The sequence below is a fragment of the Schistocerca nitens genome, chromosome 2, assembly GCF_023898315.1.
Source record: "Schistocerca nitens isolate TAMUIC-IGC-003100 chromosome 2, iqSchNite1.1, whole genome shotgun sequence".
Classification (NCBI taxonomy): Eukaryota; Metazoa; Arthropoda; class Insecta; order Orthoptera; family Acrididae; genus Schistocerca; species Schistocerca nitens.
The window spans coordinates 237,795,616-237,804,974 of record NC_064615.1 but is presented as its reverse complement, the minus strand read 5'-3'; the positions used below and the strand labels follow the sequence as shown (position 1 = coordinate 237,804,974).

Here is a 9,359-nt window from a genome sequence, read left to right as displayed (position 1 = left end):
GATATGAAACTTCCTGGCAGATTAAAACTGTGTGCCCGACCGAGACTCGAACTCGGGACCTTTGCCTTTCGCGGGCAAGTGCTCTACCAACTGAGCTACCGAAGCACGACTCACGCCCGGTACTCACAGGTTCGCAGGAGAGCTTCTGTAAAGTTTGGAAGGTAGGAGACGAGGTACTGGCAGAAGTAAAGCTGTGAGTACCGGCGTGAGTCGTGCTTCGGTAGCTCAGTTGGTAGAGCACTTGCCCGCGAAAGGCAAAGGTCCCGAGTTCGAGTCTCGGTCGGGCGCACAGTTTTAATCTGCCAGGAAGTTTCATATCAGCACACACTACGCTGCAGAGTGAAAATCTCATTCTGGAAACATCCCCCAGGCTGTGGCTAATCCATGTCTTGGCAATATCCTTTCTTTCGGGAGTGCTAGTTCTGTAAGGTTCGCAGGAGAGCTTCTGTAAAGTTTGGAAGGTAGGAGACGAGGTACTGGCAGAAGTGAAGCTGTGAGTACCGGGCGTGAGTCGTGCTTCGGTAGCTCAGTTGGTAGAGCACTTGCCCGCGAAAGGCAAAGGTCCCGAGTTCGAGTCTTGGTCGGGCACACAGTTTTAATCTGCCAGGAAGTTTCATTATTGAGCATATCTGTAATGCCTTGCAACATGTTGTTCAGAAGAGATCTCCACCCCCTAGTAGTCTTACCGATTTGTGGATAGCCGTGCAGGATTCATGGTGTCAGTTCTGTACAGCACTAGTTCAGACATTAGTCGAGTTTATGCCACATCGAGTCGCGTGACCTTTGCCGCATCGCTGGGGCCCTACACGATATTAGGCAGGTGTACCAGTTTCTTTGGCGCCTTAAGTGTACACAGCTGAAGAATACATTATGGAATGAAACAGTAGCAGAAATAAAATTGATAAGTAAATACGTGTATATTTCTGATTTTACATGAATGAATACAAGCAACTAGATAGAATACTACTATATGAGGGTGTTGGTATAGCTGTAACATTTGCTTTCCCAATGCCCTGCCATCAATAGCGATATAGTTATAATAAGCGGCTAAAAGAGCCAATTATGGAGAATTCCTTCCTGAATTAAAGAATAGTGATCAGGTATTGGAACAGCCTGAATAGAAAAGTGTTCCCATCCAAAGCTCCTCATAGCGATGTTCTTCCACAGAGTAGGCATCAATTCGTCCGTCATCTTGCCTGTAATAATTTTGCAGATTTCTCCTAATGTCTTATGAACCATAGTATGTCCCATGCGAAAACTAAATGAAATTATCTTTAGCGCATCTTGAATGGACAAATATCCCAAGAAAAAGAGTAGACATTAGAGATATAACAAACGAAGATTCCACAGGTGATTTTAGCGGTAATAAATCAGAATCGTGCGAAACAGAAGAAAATACTCAATTACAAGACAATGTTGAATGTTGCTTTATGTTTAATTACCAGTAAACTCTGAAAGTGTGTGTCTATTATAATATATACTAATCTCAAGCAAGCAGCGAGGGGTTTTCTTCGTGTGATGGCTTTTTTCCAGTGTGTGTATCGCTTTTCAGATTACAACTTGCTCAATAATAAGCTGCACGAATTTTCTGACATTCTGAAATATTCACAAAACCTTGCACCATCATCCATATGTTCATTGTACTGACAAATTCCCGTTTCGTTGCTCTACTTCCGTTTCATCATTTGTTTCTCCTATTCTTCATCCAAAATCACAGCAATCAGCCCGTGATCGGCGACCGAGAGCTTCGCTATCACGGCTGCACCAGTACTCTGTCATACACCGGAAGAAACGCTGACAACTCTGAATAGGTAACATTGTGGCATCACGGCCGGTATCTCGTCACCGGGCACACACTGGCAGGTGTCGGCAGATAAATACGATATTGCAGTGCCTGTGTTATTCCGAATTACGATGCGTACATTTTCACTATCGTCGTTCCATTGTACAGCTGATGCACGTCCATACTCGCAACTGCGAATAGATTGCTTGCTTTTCAGACTTGTTTCGTCCGTTCTGTACAATTTCTGCTTGTCTTCTGCAAGACAGGCAACTCTGTCGCAGTAGATGCGGTTTCCACATGGCTGAGCGCCTACGTGTCAGGGTTCTATCTGACGCTTCCCAGACATAAAGACAGACCAGTTGGATTGTGTTATTTTAATGACTAGCAGTTCTGCGCAATGTATTGACACAGTGCTATTGTGTCAATAATGCTCGGCGTTTGACGGCCGCTTGTTGCTATGCAGTGTCACAGCAACATGATATACTAGAAGGTGTGTGTTTCATTCCGAAAGTCGTGCCTATCTGAATCAAAATGAAGTGATATAAGGCTTAGAAATTTATTGGAAATGAAGTAAACAACAAACACAGCCGAGTGGAAATTAGTACGATAGTATAAAAAAAGAAAAAAAAACCTTTTATTTACCATTACGCGTTTAGTTGGATCATGCCTTAGTCATCAAGTAGGTTCACTCAGAATATCATAACGTATATGGTTTGCGAATACCTTTCCTGAGAAACCCGTGGCACTCCTAGTGATCACTCGGTGCTTTCTCAAATATTATGTACGTCACATCTGTTTGTGCATTTCAGTTGGTTACAGCATTAACTTCCACAACAACGTGTCATAGGAATGAGCAATTTTTGTGAAAACATAAATCAAGGTCCAAGATTTAACTGTTGAGAAATTAACAAAAACTCGTCGCCTTTGATCGTTAAAACTTTTACTTATAAAATCCATTAACGCAATTTCGGACGTTTAGCAGCTTCCGTGAATATAGCAAAAATTTTTCAGACACATCAAAAATTTAAAAAATTTAGAAATCAATTTTTGATGTTACGTGTGCAAAAGACGCCAACAACGTTAAATATTCGCATTCTATGGATCGTGTGATGTATGACAGACACTTTTTAAATCTTTGGCATGTGCACATGTACTTCGGTAAGCATCTGGGTTATTGCGCTACCAATATGTTCCAAAACGCCGTGCATATACTTTTTTTTTCTGGCGATGATTCTTCGGGTTTTGCTGGTGATAGAAATGTAGGGTCGTAAGTTTTGGATAGCGCTGGTACTAAGGACCACTTTTATACCCAACACAAGGATCGTCTTGCTGTAAAGCGCAGTCTAAAAGGCTATATTGCACACCTCCTCCAGGTTAGGCCGATGGAACAAATTTGTTGGTTCTTTTTGCATTAGATGTGGCGCGCGGTGCGCCTTAAGAGACTTATGGAGGTTCACTAGTTCATGGGCGGTTCCTCACAGAACTCGAAGGAAGCGTTTTTCAGTATTATTTCAGGGGATATCTAAATAACTAACACCAGAAAATTGCTCAAATTTTTATATATTATTTTGGCATTTATCTACAAGTGATCTCTTGCCGTTTTCAAAAAATCTTTATCCGTCATCGAGAAACGCACCAAAACCATGGTTTCTGTGTACCAAATCCGAGCAGCGGATTCCAAGAAGGGGATGTGCAGCAAATGCCTAATTTTTATTATATATTCCTAAGATCCCGTTCCTGAGCAACCTTGAACATCTTCTCGGTATCTCGTCGGTTTCCGATATACAGAGGGTCAAAGTCACCGTACCTGTGTAAATTCTGGTATGAGGCGAAAACGTAGTTTAAAAAGTGACGTAGCAGGGAGAAATATACTGGAAGGTGTTTCCGTTTACATCAGAAAGTTTCTAGGAACCCCACGTTGTGGTACTGAAGTACATCCAAAATTTTTGTGCACGTAATGTCTGGTCCGAGGTGTAAAATTAGTTTTCCGTTATTTTAATTTCACGTAAGTAAACCATTACAATTTTACTGACACGTAATGTTCGTATCATATGTAACAGGGAAAAGAAGGAAACCATCTCAAAAATGCTCCTATCTTTTTAACGTGCAGCTCATCTCCCATTCCCATAAGCTCCCCTATCACTAACTAACTCACACTCATTAGTCCTTCGCTGTAAGTCGCTCTCACCCACCCACTCCCACTTTCCCATTTTCACTTACTCATCCAGCCCAACTCACTGTCATATTGTATCTTTGTGTCTCTGCCACTGTAACTGTCTCCGGTCTCACAGCCCCAGTCTCCTTCATTCTCTCCTGCGACTACTGTCTCCTGCCACTGTCACTGACTCTCTATTGTTCTCTCTTACTGCTACAATCTCACTGATTACTTCCCAATGGTGCTGCCACACCATCACTGACTCTGAGTAACTTTCTCTTTATCCTTCTCCTTGTTCCTCGCCCACTGGCACCTTCCCTTTCACTCTTTTCCTAGCAAGAAAATCCAGCCAAAGTTGCAACTTTAACTTTTTTACTCGCTCGATGACTAGTTTCTGGCCGGGACCCATTTTAAATCATCCTACAGGACAGAAAATCAAATTTACACTCATGCACAGTACAGGTATTACCACTTTCTCAGCACATGCCAAGAATACAGAACATATCGTTTCAAGACTTACGTAACTTAGTAAAAATGGTAATTCCGAAAATGCAAAAACTGTGTCAAACATGTACAAGCGAACAGTTACAGCGTATACAGACAATTGCCAATCTACTCCTTCTGCTACCGTAAGGAAACCTCGGGAAAGGGCGCCCTATTAGGATAGGAAACCTTTCGTATTTATTAATATATTCTCCAATCATCAAGAATGCAACAATTAACACAATAACAGTATAAGTCACCAATAAAATTAATAATTTAAAAATCTTTACCAGAAACAGTCAAACAATTAAAATCATCGAACAGTAAAACACGGCAGCGCCACACACGGCGCGTATTACAAAGTTATATGCCATGTTAGCACATACAACTCATTAAATGTGAACAACATTAGCATTAAATGGAACGAAAATAATAGACTATTAAAAAAGTCTTTATCGCTTCCAGCCCTTTGCAAGTATAAAAATTCCACCATAACAAACTTTACAAAATATGTGAGGATAAAACATCTTTTTCTAACATCTCTCACCGTCTACTGTGTTCCATTGTCACAGTGTCCCTATTTTTTTCTCACACTGCTGTCTTACCTCTTTCTATACCACTACCACCGTTTACTATCTTTCACTGTTTATTTCTTTTCCGTCTGTTTCCAATTGCCAGTCTACTTCTCTCTCAATATAAAAATCGCTAATACGTTTGCAAGGCAAAATTTTTGGGTAAAATTTTTAAAGGTTCTGAGGAAGGCACACTGAGGCAGCTGGTACGCCACTTTTCAGTAACTGTGTTCACAAGAGCTGATGATTCTTTGTCGTACGTAAAATTTTTATAGGGTTTAATGCAGATTATTTCACCGGTAGCTTTTCCCATGCGTGTTTGCTAGAGGATTTATGGATCATGCATTTTAAACTTGCTGTTTTATGAAAGAGGTTATGATCGTAGTGGTTCTCCTTAAAGAGTTCTAACTTGGGTTCATGCGTCTGCCGAGAAAATTGTGGAGGAATATCTTGGTAATTGTTTAAAATTTGATTAGGTTTTAAATTCCAATATCCTCATGATTAGATGAATGTCTTCTGCTTATGAATATTGCTAGTTCCTTTGTACTATTCTTTTGGTGTAATAAAATTGAGTTAGCAATGCTCTTTTGAGTAATTGCAGTATGGAAGAAATGTATCACAAACAACTCGACCAACACTTTCCCCTCATTTCTACTGTTCCATAGAGGAACTGATTGTGGACTGTTCTCGTACTTACCTTCCCTTGCTGTCTTTGGGATATTGCAGATGATATTTATCCAAGAATCTGGTGGTATGTCTCCAGATTCACTCGTAAGAATTTAGAATACGCGGCTCGCTGACCGACTGACCACATTAGTACAACAAAATATCGCTTTCACAAGATTTCTGTATCAAATACTGTGAGTTTTGTTGTTAACCTCTTATTCCGAAACGGACGTTCTGATGTTATTTTCCATGTCTTTCACAACAAAACACATCTGTACAGAGTACAGTTTGTGAGACAACGGGCGCGTTGCGGCGCCCTGGGAGTATTCTAAGTTGAGAGTTGGCGGCTAGCGCTCGAGCCGTGTGGCAGAGCCGATCTCGTCAGCATCCGCGTGGTGCCTCACAACGGCCGGAGCACGTGGTCCGTCCAGCGCGTGGCTGGCAATTCCTTGGTGACGCTGTGCGCCGGGAGGCCCAGAGATGACGAACTCTGTCAAACTTTAATGGCAGACATTTCACAGCTCATAAAGAAATTAATAGTAGCCAGAGGAATCATGATACCTCAAAAAGAAACATGTACATTACCATTATTTGCACAACGATTCTGATGGTGTAATCAGATTTTCAGTATCTTTATTAGTTTAAAGTTTAGTATCTGACGGTAAATTATACAAGTAATTTCCAAAATTTAGACGTTTCATCCGATATCGTCGATCGACTTGTCCTTAGAAAACTATTGGTGTAAACCTAAGTTAGTATAAATTACAGGCATGTAACTTGACTAGTACATGAGTTATAGGAGGTCAAAGTGGCCGATTACTAGCGATCGCGTCAGGCCACAAGTACTCCAGAGTTACACGAAAAAACGGTGGCCACATGCTTATAAATATATTTATTCATCTATGTGTTTGTTTGTATCCGATATATACTATTCATGAAGAAATTGGTTAAATATTTACTGTGTTTTAGAAAGTACAGAGATATTAGGCTACTGGCCTACCTTTTGTTGCTATTCCTTTGACATATGTTTATTTAAGTTGTTTGTTGTTGTTGTGGTCTTCAGTCCTGAGACTGGTTTGATGTGGCTGTCCATGCTACTCTATTCTGTGCAAGCTGCTTCATCTCCCAGTAACTACTGCAACCTACATCCTTCTGAATCTGCTTAGTGTATTCATCTCTAGGTCTCCCTCTACGATTTTTACCCTCCACGCTGCCCTCCGATACTAAATTGGTGGTCCCTTGATGCCTCAGAACATGTCCTACCAACCGATCCCTTCTACTAGTCAAGTTGTGCCACAAATTTTTCTTTTCCCCAATCCTATTCAATACCTCCTCATTAGTTATGTGATCTACCCATCTGATCTTCAGCATTCTTCTGTAGCACCACATTTCAAAAGCTTCTATTCTCTTCTTGTCCAAACTATTTATCGTCCATGTTTCACTTCCATACATGGCTACACTCCATACAAATACTTTCAGAAACGACTTCCTGACATTTAAATCTATACTCTATGTTAACAAATTTTTCTTCTTCAGAAACGCTTTCCTTCCCATTGCCAGTCTACATTTTATATCGTCTCTACTTCGACCATCATCAGTTATTTTGCTCCCCAAATAGCAAAACTCCTTCACTACTTTAAGTGTCTCATTTCCTAATCTAATTCCCTCAACATCACCCGACTTAATTCGACTACATTCCATTATCCTCGTTTACATTCCATTATCCTCGTTTAAGTTGTTTATGTGTTTAATAATATGTGTTAGAGCGTGTTTATGGTCTAGCTGTAGGAATATTTATTTAATTTCAAGTTATCTAAATGTAACTCCAGCATTTCGAATGTGTTTCATTATATTTGTGCGGATACGTTGGCTTGAAGACAGGGCGGGACGCTCTAACCAATCACAGCGCTCGTTTCCGGAGAGGACACGAGGTAGTTCGGGAGAGTCCGGCGCGAGGATCGGCGCACAGGCACGAAAAGTGCTGTACGAGACGGCACGACGGACGCAGAGTTGTGGAGAGACTTGGAGAGTGTGGAGCGGTTTGCGCGTGGTCGCGACAGATAGAAATACTTCGGAGTGCCGCCTTGTGCACTTGTGAGATTTCCGTGGCTTCTACAGTGACGACGCAGTGTGCTTTTAGAAGCGAATATCTCGCGAGCTATGTTGTCGTTCGTAACTAATTACGTGCAGTACGAATCTATTGCTTTCCTATTATTCAACTTATATTTTATTTCATTGCTGGACCGTCGACACCCATAAGTGTTTTGCAGAAATATACCACATTCTCAAAAGCACTTCTACTATCGTACTTACCATTTAAAGTCGTTAAGAGAGAACCTCAGATTTTATTTAATTGCAATCTTTCACTTATAAATTTGTATGTAACTTTCATAATTAGCAATTTCCGAGTGATAGAAACCGTTGACCATTCGATTCATGCGTTATTCTTATCGTATACTGTAGGCTCAGCAGTAAGTGGCCTGTAATGCGGCAACCAGGTATCCCAGCCCCTATACAACGAAACCAGCCAAAGCTTTTAATATTGCAACGTCGGAGGGTACGTAATTGAGGGCCACCAACACCTCACCTCATTTATTTATCAGTTTTGAAAGCCCACAAGTTTTTTGTTTCAACTTGTTTTGTGGCCGATCATTGATTGCTACACAGGGGTGACCCAGCTGCCCATTCCTTTGGGTTTTAGGCAACCTGCAACGCCTTGAAAACCCACGGTGAGATTCTCATATTCTCTCGCTCGCTACGCACAAACTATTAGTCCCACAGAAAAAATAAACAGAATCTCTTCGCAGGAAATTTAATGTAGTTAAGTGTTGTACTGCAGTATGTTTTCACTGGAGGCCATGGTTATCGAGTTATTCAAGAAAAACGCATTTTTCTTGAATAATTCGATAACTACGGCCTGCAAGTAAGCCGTATCCTGGTACAGAATTTAACGCAAGCCGGTGTGGTCGTGCGGTTCTAGGCGCTTCAGTGTGGAACCGCGTGACTGCTACGGTCGTAGGTTCGAATCCTGCCTCAGGCATGGATGTATGTGATGTCCTTAGGTTACTTAGGTTTAAGTAGTTCTAAGTTCTAGGGGACTGATGACCTAAGATGTTAAGCTCCATAGTGCTCAGAGACGTTTTTTTGAACCACAGAATTTAACTCGTTATATTTACTAGAAAAAAGACTGTGTTTATTTTTCTGTAGGGCTAACGGTTTGCGTGTAGCGAGAGAGAGAACAAGAAACTCTTGCACGTGTTACCTGAACGTGCAGTGGGTTGCATAAAAGCCATAGCTATGGGCACCTGAATCATCCTGTGTATCAAGAGAAACCGGGTGGCACCCCTCACTTTACCGTAGCCGAGTGAGATTCAGTCCTCTTCAGTTTACTGTCACTGGAGGCCAAGCTAGTGCTATCTCCTATGCAGATACAAAATAAACCACTGTGTTAACGTATGCAAATGTTTCTGACTGTAAACTGAATCTGAAGACTTTAACGAGAGAATGGTAAAACGGCTGACGGTCTACGAGGCACGGACCGCTAAAGAACGCCCCGACTCTTTTAAGCCACAGACCGTGGACGGCTGTCTCGTTTATTACTTCGCAAAGTTCAGCACCGCCGGCCTCAGGCGCCGAGCCGCTAACAGTCATCTGTTTTGCGCGAGGATTTTCTGGGGCCGAGGTACGTCGAGGCGGCTCG

At 41.6% G+C, this 9,359-nt stretch overlaps 1 non-coding gene across 1 annotated transcript; it reads left to right on the top strand.

Moving 5' to 3' along the window:
* The first annotated feature begins 214 nt into the window (after window positions 1-214).
* Trnas-cga (transfer RNA serine (anticodon CGA)) lies at window positions 215-289 on the top strand. The gene has a single exon. It is a non-coding gene; the product is annotated as a tRNA-Ser (tRNA).
* Window positions 290-9,359: the final 9,070 nt, after the last annotated feature.